The sequence below is a fragment of the Dendropsophus ebraccatus genome, chromosome 12 (genome assembly GCF_027789765.1).
Source record: "Dendropsophus ebraccatus isolate aDenEbr1 chromosome 12, aDenEbr1.pat, whole genome shotgun sequence".
Lineage (NCBI taxonomy): Eukaryota > Metazoa > Chordata > Amphibia > Anura > Hylidae > Dendropsophus > Dendropsophus ebraccatus.
In genome coordinates, this window is record NC_091465.1 from 4085308 (window position 1) to 4103820 (window position 18513).

Here is an 18513-nt window from a genome sequence, read left to right on the forward strand (position 1 = left end):
CAAACCCTTCTTCTGTTTTGAATTTGCTATTGTGGTTGCCAAGTGCACTAAACCCACCGGTGATGTGCATCACTGTAACGCCCGGAGTAGTGGATCCACTGGACCGGCACCAGCGATGGCACAAACCTCACCAGGGAGCGGAGTCTAAGGGGCCGCTGGTTTTCACCAGAGCCCGCCGCAAGGCGGGATGGACTTGCTGCGGCAGGCGACCCCCAGGTCGCTACCCCTGGCTTGGTTGCTGGTGTCGGCAGGCGAGGCGTGGCAGGAGATGGCACAGGCAATAGTCTGCAGATGAGAGAGCACGTGACTGGCTGGACACAGGAACAGGTGGAGTGACTGGGGAACAGGAACCAGGAACAGGGACAAGGGACCAGGTAACGGACAGGACTCAGGAACAGGGACTAGGGACCAGGTAACGGACAGGACACAGGAACAACAGGGAGCTGGGCCAAACGCTATGGGAAGCATGTAGAGGCTCCAACACAGGGGACAGGGCATGCTGGGATTTATAGGGGAGTGATTGGTGCAACTACCAATTAGGAGCGCACTGCCCCTTTAAATCTGAGACAGCCGGCGCGCGCGCGCCCTAGGAGGCGGGGACGCGCGCGCCGGCTGGCACAGCGAGAGACAGGAGCGTGGAGAGGTGAGGCGCCCCCCGGGGCCGAACGTGTAGCAGCGCCGGGTCCCTGCACCGGGACCCCGGCAGCTGCATAAGATGGGAGGAGGTCGCGGCGGCGGCCCGGAGCATGGGACGCCGCCGCGGCCGTGACAGTACCCCCCCCCCTTTGGCCTCCCCCTCTTTCTAACCTGCAGGAACCTTTTGATGAGATCTTGGTCCAGGATGTTAGCCTCGGGTTCCCAGGACCTCTCCTCAGGACCAAATCCTTTCCAGTCCACCAGGAAGAACCTTCTACCTCTGACAGTCTTCATAGCCAGAATGTCCTTAACAGCGTAGACGTCGTCAGAGACGGCTTGAGGAGCAGAGAACGAAGACCTATCGGAGAACCGGTTCAGGACCACTGGTTTTAAGAGGGAAACATGGAAGGAGTTCGGAATCCGCATAGTGGGGGGTAGGCGGAGTTTGTAGGTGACAGGGTTGATGCGTCTTAGCACCGAGAAAGGACCGAGGAATCGAGGGCCCAACTTGTAGCTGGGGATCTTGAGTCGGACATATTTGGCCGAGAGCCAGACTTTGTCACCTGGGAGAAAATTCGTGGCAGGTCTCCTCTTCTTATCAGCCTGGTCCTTCATGCGTTCCGAGGCTTTGAGTAAGGACTGTCGAGTTTGTTCCCAGATCGATTGCAGGTCAGATAACAACTCCTCCACGGCTGGGACTTCAGAGGATGGAGAGAGAGGCAGAGGAGGACGAGGATGATGCCCGTAGACCACATAGAAAGGGGACTTGCCTGTGGAAGTCGAGTCCAAGTGGTTATAAGAGAATTCTGCCCATGGGAGTAGATCGGACCAGTTGTCTTGGCGGCTTGAAACAAAATGGCGTAGGTAGTTGCCCAGAATCTGATTGACTCTCTCCACTTGCCCGTTGGTTTGAGGATGATAGGCCGATGAGAAGTCCAGCTTCACTTGGAGTTGCGAGCATAGGGCATGCCAAAATTTAGAGACAAATTGAGAGCCTCGGTCGGACACAATGTGAAGAGGAAGTCCATGCAGGCGAAAGATGTGTCGGAAGAACAACTGAGCCAGACGAGGAGCAGAGGGCAGACCAGGAAGGGCCACGAAGTGAGCCATTTTAGAAAAGCGGTCCGTCACCACCCAAATAACTGTATTGCCCGCAGATGGAGGTAGGTCAGTGATGAAATCCATCCCAATGTGGTGCCAGGGATGATCCGGGACTGGCAAGGGCAATAGTAGGCCGGCAGGTCTTAGACGGGGAGATTTATTCCTGGCACAGACTGCACAGGAAGCCACAAAATCCTTGACATCCTGGAGGAGATTGGGCCACCAGTAATGACGGGAGATCAATTGCCCGGTCTTTTGGGCTCCTGGATGCCCGGCTACCAAAGAGGAATGCCCCCACTTCAAGATGCGTTTACGGAGTGCGGGACGCACATAAGTCTTCCCGGGAGGCAGTCTCTGCAGAGCAGAAGTGGCAACTGGTACTAGGCGGTCGGGAGGTATTATGTGACGAGGAGATTCCTCTTGCCCCATGACATCGGATGCTCGGGATAATGCATCGGCCTTTAGATTCTTCTCGGCTGGACGGAAGTGGATGGTATAGTTGAACCGAGAGAAGAAGAGGGACCACCGAGCCTGCCTGGGATTGAGGCGTTGAGCCGATTGGAGGTAGAGGAGGTTCTTGTGGTCCGTGTAGATGTTAACCGGGTGTTTAGCCCCCTCTAATAGATGACGCCACTCCTCCAGTGCCAACTTAATGGCCAGGAGTTCACGGTCCCCAATGGTATAGTTCCTCTCGGCAGGGGAGAAACTCTTAGAGAAGAACCCACAGGTTCTGGTCTTGCCTGATGTGTCCCTTTGCGAGAGAACGGCTCCTGCGCCCACAGAAGAAGCATCGACCTCGAGAGAAAACGGCCTGGAGACATCCGGGTGGACTAGGGCAGGAGCGGAGGCAAAGGCAGACTTGAGGCTATTGAAGGCTTGTTCGGCCTCTGGAGGCCAACGTCTGGGGTCCGCCTTCTTTTTAGTGTGAGCCACAATGGGTGCGACCAGGGTAGAGAAGTGAGGGATGAATTGCCGGTAATAGTTGGCGAAGCCCAGGAAACGTTGGATAGCTCTAAGTCCCACAGGGCGTGGCCATTGAAGGACAGCTGCGAGCTTGGCTGGATCCATTTGTAGGCCCTGATCGGAGACGATATAGCCAAGAAATGGAAGACTGCGCTGATGGAAAACGCACTTCTCAAGCTTGGCGTATAGATGATTGGCCCGTAGTCTTCGTAGAACCTGACGCACTTGTGCCACATGAGTCTGCTGGTCCGGGGAGAAGACCAAAATGTCGTCCAAATAAACAATGACGCAGACATAGAGGAGGTCTCGGAAGATATCGTTCACGAATTCCTGGAAGACCGCTGGGGCATTGCATAGGCCGAATGGCATGACCAGATATTCGTAGTGCCCATCCCTGGTGTTGAAAGCGGTCTTCCATTCGTCTCCCTTACGAATTCGGACCAAGTTATACGCTCCCCTGAGATCCAGCTTGGAGAAGATCTTTGCTCCACGAAGACGGTCGAATAGTTCCGGAATAAGCGGAAGAGGATAGCGGTTCTTAACGGTCACCTTATTTAAACCCCGATAGTCTATGCATGGGCGGAGGGAACCGTCCTTCTTCTGAACAAAGAAAAATCCGGCGCCAGCTGGAGACGTGGATTTGCGGATGAAGCCCTTTTGTAAGTTCTCCTGGATGTAGGAGGACATGGCTTCAGTCTCGGGCACAGAGAGAGGGTATACTCGACCACGTGGAGGAGAAGACCCAGGAAGGAGGTCTATAGGGCAATCATAGGCCCGATGGGGTGGTAGTGAGTCCGCCTCCTTGGCCGAGAAAACATCGACAAAGTCTTGGTAGTCCTCCGGTAGCCCGGATAGAGGCTTGACACAAGCAGGTGACCTTGTAGAGCACTTGGGTTGAGGAGATCTCAGACACCGGTTATGACAGTCCTGACCCCAGCTGAGAACCTCCCCAGTTCTCCAGTCCAGCTTAGGGGTATGGATTTGCAGCCAAGGAAGCCCCAGCAGGAGGTTGGAAGAGGAATGGCGCAAGACATAGAAGGAGATCTTCTCCTGATGTAAGGCTCCCACCTGGAGGACTAGGGGTGCCGTCTGGCTGTACACCGCTTCGGTAAGAACCTCCCCCGTAACCGAAGAGATAGACCGGGGTTGGGCTAGCTGGATCACGGGTAGCCGCCATCTTTGGACCAACGAAGCAGAGATGAAACTGCCAGCAGAGCCAGAGTCGATGAGGGCAGTAGTCTGGAAAACTTGCCCAGAGGGTGTCTGGATGGAGACGGGCATAGTCAACCTTGGAGAGGTGGCATTCACACCTAGGGAGGCCTCTCCCACCGGACCTAGGTGCGGGCGTTTCCCGGACGCTGAGGGCGTTGGGGACATCTCTGTCGATAGTGATCCGCGCCACCGCAATAGAGGCAGAGATTCTGGTCCAGTCGACGGTTCCTCTCATCAGTCGTCAGGCGAACACGTTCCACCTGCATAGGAACCTCTGGAAGCGACTGGGACATAGGAGCAACAGGATTCTGGAACACCGGTGCCAGCCGAGGATGGCGACGGGGCAGACTCAGACGCCGTCCTTGCCGAACCTCCTCCTCTCTCTCGGAAAACCTGGTGTAGACTCTGGTAGCCAGTAGAATAAGATCGTTCAAGGAGGTAGGCAGATCCCGGGCAGCGAGCACATCCTTCACTTGGCTGGACAGGCCCTTTTTAAAGGTGGCAATCAGAGCGGCCTCATTCCAGTCTAGTTCCGCAGCCAGGGTGCGGAACTGGATGGCGTAATCACCAACGGAGGAAGTCCCTTGGGATAAATTGAGGAGAGCAGTCTCAGCCGAAGACGCACGGGCAGGTTCCTCAAAGACCGAGCGGAACTCGTCCAGGAAGATTCGAAAATTGGCAGCAACCGGATCATTACGGTCCCATAGTGGCGTGGCCCAGGCCAGAGCTCTTCCCTCCAATAGGCTGATAATGAAAGCCACTTTAGAGCGCTCGGTGGCAAACTGACTGCTTAAAAGTTCGATGTACATGGTGCATTGGGTCAGGAACCCTCTGCACAACTTGGGGTCACCTCCATATTTACTTGGGAGAGCCAGTAGTAGTTTTGAAGAGGCTGCCGGAGGTGATGACTGCTGAGCTGTGGTATGCTGTTGAACGGCTGCAGTCAGTTGTTGAATCAGCTGTGACTGTTGCTGAATCTGTTGAGCCTGTAGGGCGACCACTCGGGCTACCTCGCGGATATCAGGCACCTCGCCGGGATCCATGGTTGGAGCCTACTGTAACGCCCGGAGTAGTGGATCCACTGGACCGGCACCAGCGATGGCACAAACCTCACCAGGGAGCGGAGTCTAAGGGGCCGCTGGTTTTCACCAGAGCCCGCCGCAAGGCGGGATGGACTTGCTGCGGCAGGCGACCCCCAGGTCGCTACCCCTGGCTTGGTTGCTGGTGTCGGCAGGCGAGGCGTGGCAGGAGATGGCACAGGCAATAGTCTGCAGATGAGAGAGCACGTGACTGGCTGGACACAGGAACAGGTGGAGTGACAGGGGAACAGGAACCAGGAACAGGGACAAGGGACCAGGTAACGGACAGGACTCAGGAACAGGGACTAGGGACCAGGTAACGGACAGGACACAGGAACAACAGGGAGCTGGGCCAAACGCTATGGGAAGCATGTAGAGGCTCCAACACAGGGGACAGGGCATGCTGGGATTTATAGGGGAGTGATTGGTGCAACTACCAATTAGGAGCGCACTGCCCCTTTAAATCTGAGACAGCCGGCGCGCGCGCGCCCTAGGAGGCGGGGACGCGTGCGCCGGCCGGCACAGCGAGAGACAGGAGCGTGGAGAGGTGAGGCGCCCCCCGGGGCCGAACGTGTAGCAGCGCCGGGTCCCTGCACCGGGACCCCGGCAGCTGCATAAGATGGGAGGAGGTCGCGGCGGCGGCCCGGAGCATGGGACGCCGCCGCGGCCGTGACAATCACAGCCTCCACTACAGTGCTGCTCACAGTGTCAAAGAGGCGGGGCCTTACCCCCGAAATCTTGATGAATTTCACTTTGTTCTCTGAAGGCTGGGTTCCTCTGACTCACTACTAGTGTTAGGTGGATCTGTCAAAGTTTTGGGTTCGGCAATGTTACCTGAATGCTCGCCATTTGATTCCCTGTGGCCACAGAAGTTGGAAGCCACCCTAGGGCTGTCAGGAAAACATGGATACAGCATATGGCCTATGGCTGTATCAGTGTTAAAGGGTTTTCCCAAGAAACAATATAAAAAAGGTGAATGTACAGTATACTCACTTGGCTGATTCCCCACTGATCCTGCTCTGACAATGTCCGGTCCCCAGTTCTCACCACTTCCTTGTGATGTGCCGAGTTACAGAAAATGCCTACTCAGCCATTCATTGGTTGCCATGGGGATCTACCTCAGCTAGTGATTGGTTGAGTGAGCATTTCCTGTATGTCGGCATGCTGCCAGGAAGTACTGATTGGTGAGGACCGGACATAGTCAGAACAGCACCAGCAGAGCCCAGGCAGATGGAATTTTTTTTTTTTTTTTTACTTCAAGGCACCCTCCTTCCATGTTCCTTACTTCCTGGGAAAATCCCTTTAAGGTAGACATTATTATTATACCACCCACATTGGAATGGGTAGGATATGTCCCCAACCCTGCCAGGTGCCAACATTGTATCCTGAAACCAAACAAGGTGATGGAAGGATAAGAAGGAGACCCAGTAACCATAAGGGATACACGGGTGGGGATTGGACAGGGGTCCTGATAGTTTATGGAGATGTAAGAAAGCACCACGGCGCACGCTATAATTTCTGTATTTCCCCCTGTATATAGGTTACACACATGAAGAGCGTTCTCCAACTTCTTTTATGGGACCAATGTGCTCAGCTCAGATTTTTTACTGTATGGAACAATTTCAGATTTATTAGTCAAGAGAGAAGCGTGAACCTCAAGTTTAGGTCCAGTTTCAGCAACTTCTCCGAACCTGAACACTCGGCATTTAACTCCCCGCGTCTAGAGAAGTTGGAAAACATGGATACTGCCATAGGCCAAATCCTATATCCATGTTTTCCTGACAGCCCTAGGATGGCAACCAATTTTCCAGACACGGGGAGTTAAATGGCGAGTGTTCGGGTTCGGAGAATTTGCCATACCCGGACTTAAACTTGAAGTTTTGAAGTTCACTCATCTCAAGTAATAAGGGAGCAAAAAGAAACAAAGAAATACCCTTCATGGTAGACGGCGTCCAATGATGAAGACAGAAAGAAGTGAGCTGTCCCCGGAGCGCCGTGATGGATACCCTCCCCGAGACAAGCTGCATGTAATTTCCCAATGTTCCCCAGCTAGTTATTGCTCCGAAGCCATTCCCATGACAGGGTGGATCCATTACGTCTAATGCGACCAACATTATCCAACTTTAACAAATCGCATCCCACTCGCCTCCTCCCCGTAATAAGGAGATTACGCTGTAGACCACTACATACCGGTTCCTGACACGTTACATTGTGATTTTCACGTCAGATGAAGCTTTTCTTCTCCATAAATGCGTCTCGTCGATGAAAAGTTGTCTTATTTTAATCAAAAGTTATTATTTTTGCAGCTTGCAGGCATCCGGCTAATGAATATATTTTGGCCACATGCTGTTCTCTTGATGCTTGGTAACGTTCCATCCGAGCTCTCGCTGCAAGTATGAACAGAGGCTGGTGGCGGCCCCGCTCGCTCTGTTGCCATGGAGAATATGTTAGATAGGTTTAATACATCTGTGTGAATTTTTCCCTGGAGTTTTGCCTTGACAAGTTAGACCGTACGGAGCGAGCAACAAGCCGTAATCTTCAGTCTTTTGGAATAAATGATTGATGGCGATCTGAGGGAGTAAACAGAGCGTCGCGGTGCTGACGGCTAGGACACACTAAAGTGAGGGTTATCCGAGAGGAACGATCACTGGGAGATTCAGGGGCCACATGGGGCCCTGGTACTCCTGGCAGAATAGGATAGTTCTACATATACGTATGGCTGCAGAGATGGGCATTGCAGATAATAGACTATGGGAGGAAGCGCTGTAGCGTTGTGTGAGTAGGAGGAGCTGTGTGCGCGCCATTGTTTGGAGGAGGAGTTATAGAAGCCCATAAGGATTTAGCGCCCACATGCTTTGTGTCTATGAGCAGTGCCGATGGGCTGAAGGACTGGTACTTTCTGCAGATTGTTAAGACGAGGAGTCTATCTAGGCCAGAGACCACCACTGAGATAGAAGGAGGAGCTGAAGGTGGTCTGGACTGCTGGAGAACTGTGACGGGCAGAGTCCAAATCAGGCGGAGAGTAGACTACAAGGTGGGCGGGGGCATCATCGGGTGCCAGCTACAGTGACAACCGTAGGCAAACTACAAGCATGAAACTAAGTACCGGACCTCCCTGTGAGAGCACTCAAGTGTATGTACTGAAACCAGAAGGCCTAACGTGCCTCTGTGGAGTATGAATGATTGAGGAAGTTAACTGTGCTGGACTGTTGTGCCATACCCTCCTTGTGAGGTAGTCTATGCCTGACCATTCTCCATCCATCACCCTATAGCAGCAACCCGTCCCCCATCCAGTGATTGGCTGAGCAGGCGATCACCGGGGAGCCGGGCAGCCTGATGCACAGCAGCAACACTTTTATTTCCAGGCAAAATATACTGGATGCTGACACTCAGCACCACCTGCCGATCAGCTGTGCAGCACCCACACTACACAGTGAACCATGATGGAAGCATCTATGAGAGACTCCCATGATGCACAAGTGGGGTAACCCTTCCCTGGGTCTACCTTGTCTACGCCTGGGATACTTCTTCACTTGTCAGAACAGTCTACAAAAGTTCCAGAGACTGATCCCCAGTAGGACAAAGAGCCTAAGCTGACATATCCTACTGATCTACGCTCAACTATATTGGGAAGGCTCGAGGAGTCTGCTATGCCCACTTGTATAGACCTGTGGCTCATGCTTCCAAACCTGGCACTCGCTGAACTGGTTTGGCAAAAGGTGGTCTTCTCTCTATTATGCTCCCAACCATGAGTGTGAGGATTCTCTACAGTAACACCAAGTCACGCATTACGCTATCCCAGCAGAGTTCACTTCTACATTAGACAAGGTCTCCATGACGGCCCCTTAATCCTCCTCACATTGTGCTACCCCTTCAAGTGCGGTGTGTCTGGGAGTGGGTAACACTACTGTGAAGGACTCCCTAGGGCTGCATCCAACTTCTTCAACCAGTCGAGCATGCTGCAGCTGCACTCATCTGTACTCAAGAGTATAGAGTATTTTGTCTGGAAAACCCCTTTCATCCAGCTTTCCTTTATATAATTTTTCCCCATGGACAAACCCTTATGGTTGGTTTCACATTGCCATAATACAGCTGCAATTGTGGATCTGTTCTACTGCTTGAAGTCCCGGCCCGACCGCCTTACTAGTGACAGGAGCTGACAGCTGTTGGGTGATCAGACCCACCATATGCCAATGCCCCAATATTATACCAATGCCTCCATATTACACCAATGCCCCCATGTTATACCAATGCCCCCATATTATACCAATGCCTCCATATTACACCAATGCCTCCATATTACACCAATGCCCCCATGTTATACCAATGCCCCCATATTATACCAATGCCGCCATATTACGCCCCCGTTAAGCAGCTTCCTATCTAAGCGTCTGTTAAGCAGATAAAGATGGCGGCCGTACACGATGGATCTCACCCCTCCCGCTAACTGCTAAGTGAACTTTTTAGCAACTTAATGGCGGTGCACACTTCACTGACTTCCCCAATATTATTTAGTGGGGCGTTTAATTTTTTTTAATGCTCTTTAAAGGAATCTATCTGGCTATTTTTTTAGTGCGCAGCTTTAATGAGGGCGATATTTCACACTCGCCTTCACTTTAACAGTCTGTTTGCGTATTGCCAGCTACACCTTCCTTTACTTGTGCTCGGTTAATCTCCACATAGCTTGATCTATGAATCCAGCAAATTAGAAAGAGGAAATAATTGATTCTTGCTAATGCAATTAAGTTTTTTTTCTTTTTTTCTTTTTTTTTTTCCTGCTGAATCCCTTTGATGTCAGGAAAAAATTAATTACATTATAAAAGGTTATGCAAAAAAAAGTCAGGCAAATAGTTGAGTGTAAGGACTTACTATGGGGGAGATGTCTACTGGATGAGTGTGAGAAGAATAATGGACAGAATGGAGAGAACGGTAATAAAATATAAATGTCTCATTCACACTGTGCACGTAACATATCATTACAGGAAAGTCGCCTCCATTCCTCGGATGTTCCAGAGAAAGAGAAAAGTCAAAGTAAAGGTCCTAGACTTTCTACGAGGGCGAAGGCTCCATCAGTCATCCCATTCTCCTAGTCTTCAGAGTGTTTCTCTTGTTGGAGCAGAAGTTTGTGCTCCAGAGCTGCTCTTCTTAGTGTATATTGGGGAAAAAAGTTGTTACTTTAGGCCTTTGGAGACATGGAGGACCATGGTGGGTGTCATTGTATGTATGGGAAAGGCTTTCTGTGCCAATTGGAGTCATACCAGAGGTGGAGGACCCTCATACTCTGAAGTTGAGTTACCCACATAGGGATCAGCCATTAGCGGAGATGAAAACAAGAGGTAACTTCCATAATGCTAATGGGTAGGGGTCCACATTGGTTTATACTGAAACCACAGAGAGACCTGGTCAAAAGTCAGAATCCTCCAAAATAGAGACAGATATTCTCGTCATGGTGCAGGTTGTTTAGGAAATCATTGGCCGCTCAGCACCAGGACCCTGAGGAATAGGTTAAAGTTCATTTGTCTGAGAGCAAACTGTGTAAACACGGCGGCCACCTCCATACCCAGACCCTCCTGTCCTGAAGTTATAATAGGAGGCCCATATAGATCCGTGCTATAGAGATCGGACCACTGGGGGTCTTATGTGACACTGAGGCCTGTGGGGCCTTTCAACCATTAGGGCCTGAATATGGCTGCCACCTCTGTGCTCCCTGTATTCATATCTCCAAGGAATATAGAGAGATGCGACTGGCCGGGCCCAGTCCCTTCATAGACCATAACATACAGTGCCGAGGTGCCACCTTTCATGAGCCCACATGTATGGTAGACCACTCTTGGCAGGTATACCGCCCATGCATGCTCTTTTATATCACCTATCACCCAGGTAACAGGTATCCACGTATCCATGGAGGACGGGCATGATGGCCAGCGCCCCATCTCCACCAGGGAACCCTCGGCCCTCCAGCTTCAGCTGTGGCTGTCCAGGCATGATGGGGCGAGGGCACAGGTCTCCATCCCTGATCCAGAAGGATGGGGAGAAGATGGAGAGCAGATATAACCGTATCCTGAGACTCCTATGAGTAATACTGAACATATGACAAGAAGCACACATGCCTCCCTGTTATACGGAGTATGTGACTATAAATATGACAGTAATGCACCCACACAGGCAGCCGAGGATCAGGAGACTCATCAGGGGACACATGAGGACAATGCTTCTTATTCTGTACATTCATCTGGAGATGTGTATTAACCCATCGATGACATCATCCGTATACATTGCCGCTCTGTATCTGTAGGGAACGGCTCATATATACAGTGTCGGCCTCCTATGGGCAAAGAAATGCAGCTTGTTGGAACGTCCATGTGTGATCTATACGGCCATAAATTCTCGCCAAACTTCTCCTTTTTTCCATCTTCTTAATTTTACTTCCTTAATGCAAGTGTGCACAATATAAGGGACAAGAAAGCAGTGTGGGGGGGGGGGGGCTGTTATGGAGTTTGTATTGGGGCTCAGGAGCTTTTAGTTTCACTTCTGATAGGACAAGTAGATGCGACCTATGTCCGGGGGTAGACATCACACCTGAATCTCCAATCCCCAAGCTGATCAGGTGATTCATAGACGTCATCCAACAGGCTGGTTTCAGCTGCCTATTGAAGTCTATGGAGAGATAATGGTGGAAAGGGACGGGCTGGAGAGCGGGAGAATGACTGCAAGACTGCGGAGATATTACAGGAACCTAATGGGAATGTTATGGTTCACCTCAGTGTTAGATTTACAGCTTACACTGCAGCTCACAGCTTAAACTCTTTAGTACTGCTCTGTAGTGTCCTCCATTCCAATGCTCCTGATGGTGTTCTATGGAGATATAGAAGGACCATGAATGAAGTCATTGTAGATGTTAGGCTTTACCAGACGTATATGCTGATCAACCCCCAGTGCAAAATCTATCACAGGGGTACCCCTTGAACACCCCAGGACTCTTCTGCACACTCCAGGGCTTTTATGCACACTCCAGGACTTCTCAGCGTACCCCAGGACTCGTCTACACATCCCAGGACTCCTCTAAACATCCCAGGACTCCTCTAAACACCCCAGGACTCCTCTCCACACCCCAGGACTCCTCTGCACACCCCAGGACTCCTCTGCACACCCCAGGAATGCTTTGCACACCCCAGGACTCCTCGTTACAATCCAGGACTCCTCTGCACACCCCAGGAATGCTCTGCACACCCCAGGACTCCTCATCACAATCCAGGACTCCTCTACACACCCCAGGACTCCTCTGCACACCCCAGGAATGCTCTGCACACCCCAGGACTCCTAGTCACAATCCAGGACTCCTCTACACACCCCAGGACTTCTCTACACACCCCAGGACTCCTCTACACACCCCAGGGCTCCTCTACACACCCCAGGACTCCTCTACACACCCCAGGACTCCTCTACACACCCCAGGACTCCTCTACACACCCCAGGACTTCTCTACACACCCCAGGGCTCCTCTACACACCCCAGGACTCCTCTACACACCCCAGGACTTCTCTACACACCTATTAGTTTAAGATAACTGAAGATTAGAGACGGAGCCTACAGAGGAAAAGACTGGTGAAAATGCCATATACACCATATACAGGTTATATAATACTCCCATGCAAGATCTGATGCAGAAAGTTACCTGGAATGGTGATTATACAATAACCCTAAAATACTCTGGACATTTCTTTCATTGTTCATTGCAGCCAGAACCCTCAGACATCGACAATGGAGCCTGCTGCAATGACTGGCAATGGAGGAGGATCACAGCCCAACTATTATAACTGTGGTGCCACATGACAGGACGGGTGACGCTGATACCTGGGGAACCGTCAGTCCTCCAGCTGTGCAGGCATGATGGGGATTGTAGTTCTGCAGCAGCTGGAGGGCCGGGGCTTCCCCACCCCTGCACTAGAGGGGGCTGCACAGTATGGAGGGTGATTTCGGGGCTTTCCTAAGAGATATTACAAGTCCCTCCTAAGCCACAAGTGATTTCCATTGACGCTTTTCCAGAACCATCTTCTCCGACCTGTAATGAAATATCGGCGTGGCTCCTCACCGCACCAGTGATCCTTCACGTAGTCTGCAGTATTCCAATCAGCCCATGAAAATCTAATTACTTGTAATGACTCTTTGTTTGGTTCATCCTCACAGCACCATCTAGCGACGTCTCCATAGTATACGGGAGAGCAGCCGATGCTGGATACACAGGCCGCTGCAATGCTTCCTCCGTATAGCGTATACTGAGACTGGCTTCTTGGCTCTACGAGTGTTGGTGTCATTGCGGAGCTGGAGGACACTTGTCAGGTTACAGAGCGCTTGTCTGCACGGACGGAGAAGCTCTCGTGTGATGTGGAACACCGCAGAACCTTCATGTAATTGTCAGGAGGGCCGAGCCCGTCCCGGAGCCGTGACATCTACAGTCAGATGAGACGGCCGAAATCAATGCATCTCATCTATTACGTATCCAGAAAGACTGATATAGAAGGAGGCGGCAACTCTTCCCTCATCTATTCCGGCGTGTACAGCTGGGGGTCTGTCGCCCCTCGCACGTGTATGATATCCGCTGCTAGAGGAATTGTTCTATCACCAGGGGATAATCCTCCGCCACCGCAACACATCTGGCTGGGATCGAAACCGTGTAACAATGCAATGGATGCGGCCCTGCTGTGCCCCCCAACCAGACTGACTGGTCAAGCCAAGGCCGGCCTTAGGGAGGATGCCCCCCCTTATCCTATCACCAGAAACATTTTAGGATTTCTGCTCTATATAGTAGTTGAAGGGGTTCTCCATCAAAATTTTTTTTACCTTTTTTAGATCAACTGGTGTCAGAAAGTTACACAGATTTGTAATTTACTTCTATTTAAAAATCTCCAGTCTTCCGGTACTTATCAGCTGCTGTATGTCCTGCAGGAAGTGGTGTATTCTCTCCAGTCTGACACAGTGCTCTCTGCTGCCCCCTCTGTCCATGTCAGGAACTGTCCAGAGCAGCAGCAAATCCCCATAGAAAACCTCTCCTGCGGGGGAGTGGCCTGCAGCCAGAGGAGACAGACACATTCTGCTTGAGCTCCTGTCTGACCCTGCTTATAACAGCAACTAAGACCCTCTTTCTATATCTCTGGCTTATCTCTCCGGGCATTTTACATCGGTGACCACCTAGAGCAGGTCCTGGCACCATGCATCGCCGATTATCACAACCACAGAGGATACAGAAAGTAATATGGCATCCCCATGTGAGGAAACAAGATGGCGCCGGCCCAGACAGGAAGAAGCTGCCTGCAGAGACTGACAGAGTTCTTCCTGATATCCGTCCTAAACGAGCGCTACCTGACACTGGTAAGAGCCTGCCCTCACGACTTCTCTCTGAACTCCTGGCATCAGAGACAGAGGCTCCCTCATGCAGCACCCCACACACAGGGACGGACTGTATCCTTCCTACTTCTGGCATGAAGCCAGCTCCTGCCTCACAGCCTGTCCTGCCGGACCCTCTCCTTACACTGACACATGACATCTCTGGCAACAAGCCAACTAAAACTGCTGAGTCTGCTCAACTACCAAAGGACTCTCCTGCAGATCCCCCTGCCTCTGCTTATCATCCAAATGCTAATGCTGGACCCCCTGTCTTAGTGCCAGACACTATTGCTAAAGCTACCACTCTCTCCCCTGCAGCTCCTGTGTTCATAAGCAATGCTGAACAGCTCAGCTCTGGCAGTCCATGCTCACTGCCCCATTCTAATACACAGGATCACCCTCCATCTGCTGCTGCTACCTGGCAAAATATCTGGTCTGCATCATCTTTGAACCCTGCACCTAATCTACCAACTATAGCAGCAGCGTTCATGTCTAAGTGCGTTCCTATGGAGTTTGACATGCTACAGACTCCTGATTCACCACTGACCAGCTCCTCACTCAGGAACATACTATTATCCTTCAGAGACTCTCTCCTTTGCAGCATAGACCAGATTTTTCAGTCTTTCAGCTTCTCTATCAGAGCGGTGGAGGACAGAGTCCTACTTACAGAAACAAAAATGGGAGAGCTGGTCTCTTCGAATAACTTGTTATCAGATACATGCAGGAGACTGGAGGAGGAGATGCACCAGTTGAAAAACAGAACCATGATCTTGGAGGACCAGCTTAGACGCAACAATTTGAAAATAAGAGGAATTCCGGAGTCTATTCCATCAGCGGACTTACCTTCCTATATTCAAAAGTTTATCAAAACAGTCTTACCCAAATGTGCCAATAAAGAAATGATTGTGGATTGGGCCCGAAGGGTCCCCAGACCCAGACATCTACCTATGGACACTCCAAGAGACGTAATCGTACGCGTTCATTTTCTTCATGTTAAATCGGCATTCTTGGACGCTACTAGAAAGGCAGAGAGTTTACCAGACGAATACCAGCGGATATCAGTGTTCTCAGATTTATCTCCAGGAACTTTACAGTGGCGCAAGTCCTTTTCCGCTCTCACAAAAATACTAAGAGACAACCATGTCTTATACAAGTGGCGATCTCCCACTCATCTCATCGTATTTAAAGGGGACGTTGCCTACAGGATCTCAAGCCCGGAGGAAGGGATGCAACTATGGAACTCCTGGCAATCTAACAACGGTCAATATTAGGCATTATCGGACGAGAGGTTGCCTTCTACACCTTGGTGTTCTATACCTCCTTAATGAACTCTGGCATTGGCCGGACTATATGCCCCACCCATTCTGCGTGACTAATATTTGTTAGTACAACACGCTGTTCTTTCTTCTATGTATATATTCGAATCGTGTGTGTAGTTACCTATTTCTGCATAGCTCATATAGAAGCTTATTTTTGTGATAAGAGACAGAACGCTATCATCTCACAATATCTATAGTTGTATATAAGCAGCCATGCATATGCTTTTTCTTTGGTCTGCTCTATGTTTAATTACACCCAGCTTTTTGAGGCCATATTTCTTAAGCAGCCATAACAGCATCATACTGGAGTAATATATCTCACTTGTTTTGCACCTTACCACACCTTAATGATCGTCTGCTTGCATTATCACACCTTACATTTCTACTTATAATCTTATACTTATCTGTGTTCTTGTTACACGCACAACGAAATTTAGTTATGTCATTTAAAACGACTGACCGTGGTGGTCAGTTACCTACCTGCTTATTATTAGCTACCTATATAGCATAATTCCTACTGAAACCTGCTATTTCTACCTTGCAATTATATACATATAGCATGTCTCTGTAGTGTGTACCTGCGATATTCTCTGCTTTACTGTGTCTATTGTTTATTGTAACATTTTCCTGTTCTTTGTTGGATATCTATGTTGCACTGCTTAATGGTGTACAACTGTCATTAAAAATATGTTAAAAAATCCAATAAATATATTGAAACAGAAAACCTCTCCTGCTCTGGACAGTTCCTGACATGGACAGAGGTGGCAGCAGAGAGCACTGTGTCAGACTGGACAGAATACACCACTTCCTGCAGGACACACAGCAGCTGATAAGTACCGGAAGACTGGAGATTTTTAAATAGAAAAGAATTACAAATCTGTATAGCTTTCTAAAACCAATTCATTTGAAAGAAAAAGACGTGTGACAGAGAACCCCTTTAAGTCCCTCTGTATAGCCCCTATATAGTAATAGGCCCCTCTGTGAAACCCCTATATAGTAATAGGCCTCCCTGTGTTTACCCCATATAGAAAATAGCCCCACTGTGCAACTCCAATATAGCATTAAGCTCCTCTGCGTAGGCCCATACAGTAGATAACCCACTGTACACCACCTATATAATAATAGGCCCCTCTGTGTAGACCCCATATACCAGATGGCCACCTCGGTGCATCCCACATATAGTAGTATGCCTCTCTGTGTGGCCCCCATACAGTAGGTGGCCCACTTTCTGTGCAGCCGGCATATTGGATCAATTGGATTCAGATACAGGCTGAGGCTGGCGGCACAGGTTCTATGTCAGTAATGCAGGTCAGGCACAGGAAGGGCAGAACGATAGACAAAGCTCAGACAGGGGGGTCAGGCGCGGGTCATACAGAAATCTCACATAGGTATTGGCCAAAGATATTTGGGGGACAGAGCAGGAGTGCACACGCTGGCCCTTTAAGAAACAGCAAAAGCACAGCCATGCATATTACGGCCCAACCAGGAATGGCAGAAGAAGAGGAGGCAGCATGGTGATGGCCAGGAGAGGGGGGCACAGGCAGGACCAGGCAGCGGCTGTAGGGTCAGGTGATAGAACGCACGTTGGAGCTGACGGCCACGGCTGCAAACCGAGGAGGGGGATAGAAGGGATTAACCCTAATAAAGGGGACTAGCCTCAGTGAGCCCCCCCCCCCCCCCAGTAACAACGTCCATTGACAGAAGATTCCGGATAGTATTATAAAAGCAGAAGATGTGAAATGTTGGGCAGAGGGCTCCCAGTACATTAGATGGTCAGAGGTCGGGACGGGCGGCAGATGCAGCAGCTAAATGAGGTCACGTATTCCGGAGTGACAGATTCTTGGCAGAAGAAGAAGCAGCACTGACCAAGCAAGAGACCAGCAGAGATGAGCGAGTAGGGAAATATTCAAATATCGAGTCGAGTGGACCCCGATACTTAACTATTCAATCGAATACTGACTCCCATCAAAGTCAATGGGAGAAAAACACTTGGAAATCAAAATTCAGCCACTTGGAGGTCACCAGGTCCACCATGACACCTCAGATAATGATGGCGACACCTATGGATGCAGCTGGGACAGCAGGGGAAGCATGCCTGGGTACATATAGGACAGCAGGGGAAGCATGCCTGGGTGTATATAGGACAGCAGGGGAAGCATGCCTGGGTACATATAGGACAGCAGGGGAAGCATGTCTGGGTGTATATGGGACAGCAGGGGAAGCATGCCTGGGTGTATATAAGACAGCGGGGGAAGCATGCCTGGGTACATATAGGACAGCAGGGGAAGCATGCCTGGGTACATATAGGACAGCAGGGGAGGCATGCCTGGGTACATATAGGACAGCAGGGGAAGCATGCCTGGGTACATATAGGACAGCAGGGGAAGCATGCCTGGGTGTATATAGGACAGCAGGGGAAGCATGCCTGGGTACATATAGGACAGCAGGGGAAGCATGCCTGGGTGTATATAGGACAGCAGGGGAAGCATGCCTGGGTACATATAGGACAGCAGGGGAAGCATGCCTGGGTACATATAGGACAGCAGGGGAAGCATGCCTGGGTACAAATAGGACAGCAGGGAAGCATGCCTGGGTGTATATAGGACAGCAGGGGAAGCATGCCTGGGTACATATAGGACAGCGGGGGAAGCATGCCCGGGTACATATAGGACAGCAGGGGAAGCATGCCTGGGTACATATAGGACAGCAGGGGAAGCATGCTTGGGTACATATAGGACAGCAGGGGAAGCATGCTTGGGTACATATAGGACAGCAGGGGAAGCATGCCTGGGTACATATAGGACAGCAGGGGAAGCATG